This window comes from Arachis stenosperma, chromosome 3 (assembly GCF_014773155.1).
Source record: "Arachis stenosperma cultivar V10309 chromosome 3, arast.V10309.gnm1.PFL2, whole genome shotgun sequence".
Lineage (NCBI taxonomy): Eukaryota > Viridiplantae > Streptophyta > Magnoliopsida > Fabales > Fabaceae > Arachis > Arachis stenosperma.
In genome coordinates, this window is record NC_080379.1 from 113,615,100 (window position 1) to 113,621,092 (window position 5,993).

General features: G+C 39.7%; 1 non-coding gene across 1 annotated transcript; it reads left to right on the forward strand.

The window, feature by feature from the left end:
* The first annotated feature begins 5,478 nt into the window (after positions 1–5,478).
* LOC130971060 (small nucleolar RNA R71) lies at positions 5,479–5,582 on the forward strand. The gene has a single exon (XR_009082295.1). It is a non-coding gene; the product is annotated as a small nucleolar RNA R71 (small nucleolar RNA).
* Positions 5,583–5,993: the final 411 nt, after the last annotated feature.

The following is a 5,993-nucleotide window of genomic DNA, read 5'->3' on the forward strand; positions in this document are numbered from 1 at the left end:
TCTTTATGCTTGCTGTAGGTTGGTTATTCAACCACCTCTTAGCTTGATCTTTTACAGCAAATGGAAATAGTAATAATCTGTAGACATCCTGATCCACCTCTTTATCACGTACTGTGTCAGCAAGTTGTAAGAATTGTACCAGAAACTCAGTAGGTTCTTCCTGTGGAAGACCGGAATACTGGCAATTTTGCTGCACCATGATAATGAGTTGAGGATTTAGCTCAAAGCTACTTGCTTTAATGGGAGGTATACAGATGCTACTCCCATATGCAGCTGTAATGGGGTTAGCATATGACCCCAGAGTCCTTCTGGACTGTTCAATTCCACTTAAGTCCATGATGGAGAAAGGGAATATGATATGAATTCGCAAGTAAAGTATTTTTTTTATTTGACCGAAAATAATAAAATAAAACAAATGGAAAATAAAATCAAATTTCGAAAACTAAAAGAAAATAAGATCAAAGCAAATTGAAAACTAAATCAATTAGTTAATTAAAAAGATTTTGGAATTAGCAACTGAAAATATATGATTGAAAATTATTTTGAAAAAGATTTGATTTTTGAAATGAGGAAAGAGAAAAACAACAAAATGACACCAAACTTAGAATTTTTAGAAAATCAGACACAAATTTTCGAAAACTTAAAGGAAAACACAAAGAAGACACCAAACTTAGAATTTTTAAGGATCAAGAAAGGACTAAGGACATGCAAATTCGAAAAATAAAAAAAAAGATAAAAGAAAACAAAAGCATGCAATTGACACCAAACTTTAAAATATAAAACTAAACTCAAATAAAAGACTCTAAACCAACACAAATAAAATAGTCCTAATCTAAGCAACAAGATGAACCGTCAGTTGTCCAAACTCGAACAATCTCCGGCAACGGCGCCAAAAACTTGGTGCACGAAATTGCAATCACTCTTTTGCAATCCCGCACAACTAACCAGCAAGTGCACTGGGTCGTCCAAGTAATACCTTACGTGAGTAAGGGTCGATCCCACGGAGATTGTCGGCTTGAAGCAAGCTATGGTTATCTTGTAACTCTTAGTCAGGATATCAATAATTCTCAGGTTTAATTGTGAAAAGTAGAAGAACATGAAATAAATACTTGTTTTGCATTAATGGAGAATAGGTTGAGGTTTTGGAGATGCTCTATCTTCTGAATCTCTGCTTTCCTACTGTCTTCTTCTTCAAGCACGCAAGGCTCCTTCCATGGCAAGCTATATGTAGGGTTTCACCATTGTCAATGGCTACCTCCCATCCTCTCAGTGAAAATGTTCAACGCGCTCTGTCACAGCACGGCTAATCATCTGTCGGTTCTCAATCAGGTTGGAATAGAATCCAGTGATTCTTTTGCGTCTGTCACTAACGCCCAGCCCTCAGGAGTTTGAAGCTCATCACAGTCATTCAATCCTTGAATCCTACTCAGAATACCACAGACAAGGTTTAGACCTTCCGGATTCTCTTGAATGCCGCCATCAATTCTTGCTTATACCACGAAGATTCTGATTAAAGAGTCCAAGAGATATCTACTCAATCTAAGGTAGAACGGAGGTGGTTTTCAGACACACGTTCATAGGTGAGAATGATGATGAGTGTCACGGATCATCACATTCATCAAGTTTAGGAGCAAGTGATATCTTAGAATAGAAACAAGCGTGATTGAATGAAAAACAGTAGTAATTGCATTAATCCATCAAGACACAACAGAGCTCCTCACCCCCAACCATGGGGTTTAGAGACTCATGCCGTAGAAGATACAAAAAGAAACGTGTAAAGTGTCATGAGGTAGAGATACAATATCAAAAGGTCCTATTAATAGTGAACTAGTAACCTAGGGTATACAGAAATGAGTAAATGACGTAAAAATCCACTTCCGGGGTCCACTTGGTGTGTGCTTGGGCTGAGCATTGAAACTTTCATGTGTAGAGACTTTTTCTGGAGTTGAACGCCAGCTTTTATGCCAGTTTGGGCATTTAACTCCAATTTTTGTACCAGTTCCGGCGTTAAACGCCGGGAATTCTGAAGCTGATTTGCAACGCCAGTTTGGGCCATCAAATCTCGGGCAAAGTATGAACTATTATACATTGCTGGAAAGCTCAGGATGTCTACTTTTCAACGCCGTTGAGAGCTTGCCAATTGACCTTCTGTAGCTCCAGAAAATCCACTTCGAGTGCAGGGAGGTCAGAATCCAACAGCATCTGCAGTCCTTTTCAGTCTCTGAATTAGATTTTTGCTCAGGTCCCTCAATTTCAGCCAGAAAATACCTGAAATCACAGAAAAACACACAAACTCATAGTAAAGTCCAGAAAAGTGAATTTTAACTAAAAACTAATAAAAATATAATAAAAACTAACTAAAACATACTAAAAACAATGCCAAAAAGCGTATAAATTATCCGCTCATCAACTGTTCAAGCATTCATTCAGAAAACAAAAAGTGTTGTCACCACATCAATATAATTAAACTAAATTCAAGGATAAATTCGAAACTCATGTACTTCTTGTTCTTTTTGTATTAAAACATTTTTCATTTAAGAGAGATGAAGGATTTATGGATTTATTCATAGCCTTAAGACATAGTTACTAAATACTAATGATCATGAAGTAAAGACACAAACATAGGCAAACATGAAGCATAAAAATTGAAAAACAGTGATAAGAATAAGGAAGTTAAGGGATGAGTCCACCTTAGTGAGGGTGGCGCCTTTTTGAAGGATCAATGGTGCTTTTTGAGCTCCTTTATGTCTCTTCCTTGCCTTTGTTGCTTGATCCCTAGTGATTTTGGTGTTCCTATCCTTAGTTGCTCCCAATAGTTGTGTGGAGAAAAATGTATCCCCTGAGGTATCTCAGGGATTTCTTGATGAGGGAATTCCTCATGCTCTCTTGATGTGCAGTCAAATACTCTTCTACTGAGCTATGGACCATTGAGATGAATCTCTCCATCTCCTATGACTCGGAGGTGAAAAAATTTTTTTTGTCTTCCCTTTTCTCTCTTTTTTTTGAGGTTTCTCTGGCCTTAGGTGCCATCAATGGTTATGGAAAAACAAAAAAACTATGCTTTTACCACACCAAACTTAGAATGTTGCTCGCCCTCGAGCAAAGAAGAAAGAATGGAGGGAGAAGAACATATGGAGGAGAGGGAGAGATGTGTATGTTTCGGCCATATGGGTGGGATTGGGTGGGGAAGAGATGGATAGAGGTGATTGGTGAAGAAGAGGGGAGAATATGGTAGTGGGGATCCTGTGGGGTCCACAGATCCTGAGGTGTCAAGGATTTACATCCTTGCACCAATTAGGCATGTACAATGCCTTTGCATGCAATTTTGGCGTTTAAACACCGAGGTGATGCATGTTCTGGGCATTCAATGCCCATGTGCAGCATGTTTCTGGCGTTGAACGCCAGTTCCATGCTTGTTTCTGGCGTTCAGCGCTAGCTCTCTTCAGGGTGTATTCCTGGCGTTTAAACGCCAGGATATTGCTTGTTTCTGGCATTCAACGCCAGATCCATGCTCTGTTCTGGCATTGAACGCCAGCCAGATGCTCTTTACTGGCGTTTAAATGCCAGTAGGTCCTTCCTCCAAGGTGTGATTTTTCTTCTGCTGTTTTTGATTCTGTTTTTAATTTTAATATTTTTTTACGTGACTCCACATGATCATGAACCTAATAAAACATAAAAGAACAATAAAAATAAAAATAAAATTAGATAAATAAAAATTGGGTTACCTCCCAATAAGTGCTTCTTTAATGTTAATAGCTTGACATTGGGCTCCCATGGAGCCTCACAGGTGATCAGGTCAATGTTGTAGACTCCCAACACCAAACTTAGAGTTTGGCTGTGGGGATTTAAAACCAAACTTAGAGTTTGGCTGTAGCCTCTCAACACCAAACTTAGAGTTTGATTGTGGGGGCTTTGTTTGACTCTGTACTGAGAGACGCTTTTCATGCTTCCTCTTCATTGTTAAAGAAGAAGATCCTTGAGCCTTAAACACAAGGTAGTCCCCATTCAATTGAAGGACTAATTCTCCTCTGTTAACATCTATCACAGCTCCTGCTGTGGCTAGGAAAGGTCTTCCAAGGATGATGCATTCATTCTCATCCTTCCTAGTGTCTAAGATTATGAAATCAGCAGGGATGTAAAGGCCTTCAACCTTTACCAACACGTCCTCTACCAATCCATAAGCTTGTCTTACTGACTCGTCTGCCAATTATAATGAAAACATGGCAGGCTGTACCTCAATGATCCCCAGCTTCTCCATTACAGAGAGTGGCATAAGATTTATGCTTGACCCCAGGTCACACAGAGCCTTTTCAAAGGTCATGGTGCCTATGGTACAGGGTATTAAGAATTTGCCAGGATCTTGTCTCTTTTGAGGTAAGGTTTGCTGAACCCATGTATCTAGTTCACTGATGAGCAAGGGAGGTTCACCTTCCCAAGTCTTATTACCAAATAACTTGGCATTCAGCTTCATGATAGCTCCTAGATATTGAGCAACTTGCTCTCCAGTTACATCTTCATCCTCTTCAGAGGAAGAATAGTCTTCAGAGCTCATGAATGGCAGAAGGAGGTTTAATGGGATCTCTATGGTCTCTATATGAGCCTCAGATTTCCTTGGGTCTTCAATAGGGAACTCTTTCTTGCCTGAGAGATGTCCCATGAGGTATTCCTTATTAGAATTCACGTCCTCTCCTTCCTCTCTTGGTTCGGCCATGTTGATTATATCAATGGCCTTGCAATGTCTTTTTGGATTCTCTTCAGTATTGCTTGGGAGAGTACTAGGAGGAGTTTCAGTGATTTTCTTACTCAGCTGGCCTACTTGTGCCTCCAGATTTCTGATGGAGGACCTTGTTTCACTCATGAAACATAAAGTGGCCTTAGATAGATCAGAGACTAAGTTTGCTAAGTTAGAGGTGCTCTGTTCAGAATTCTCTGTCTGTTGCTGAGAAGATGATGGATAAGGCTTGATATTGCTGAGCCTATTTCTTCCACCATTATTAAAGCCTTGTTGAGGCTTTTGTTGATCCTTCCATGAGAAATTTGGATGATTTCTCCATGATGAATTATAGGTGTTTCCATAAGGTTCACCCATATATTTTACCTCTGCCATTGCAGGGTTTTTCAGGATCATAAGCTTCTTCTTTAGAAGATGCCTCTTTAGTACAGTTGGATGCATTTTGCCATCCATTCAGACTTTGAGAAATCATGTTGAATTGCTGAGTTAACATTTTGTTCTGAGCCAATATGGCGTTCAGAGCATCAATTTCAAGAACCCCCTTCCTTTGAGGCATCCCATTATTCACGGAATTCCTCTCAGAAGTGTACATGAACTGGTTATTTGTAACCATGTCAATAAGTTCTTGAGCCTCTGCAGGCGTTTTCTTTAGGTGAATGGATCCACCTACAGAATGGTCAAATGACATCTTAGAGAACTCAGATAGACCATAATAGAATATATCTATCATGGTCCATTCTGAAAACATGTCAGAAGGACATCTTTTGGTCATCTGCTTGTATCTTTCCCAAGCTTCATAGAGGGATTCACCATCTTTTTGTTTGAAGGTCTGAACATCCACTCTAAGCTTGCTCAGCTTTTGAGGAGGAAAGAACTTTGCCAAGAAGGCCGTGACCAGCTTATCCCAAGAGTCCAGGCTATCTTTAGGTTGAGAGTCCCACTATGCTCTAGCTCTGTCTCTTACAACAAAAGGGAAAAGCATGAGCTTGTAGACTTCAGGATCTACTCCATTAGTCTTAACAGTCTCACAGATCTGTAAGAACTCAGTTAAGAACTGGTAGGGATCTTCTGATGGAAGTCCATGAAACTTTCAGTTCTGTTGCATTAGAGCAACTAATTGAGGTTTCAGCTCAAAATTATCTGCTCCAATGGCAGGAATTGAGATGCTTCTTCCATCAAACTTGGAAGTAGGTGCAGTATAATCACCAAGCATCCTCCTTGCATTATTGTTGTTAGGTTCGGCTGCCATCTCCTTTTCTTG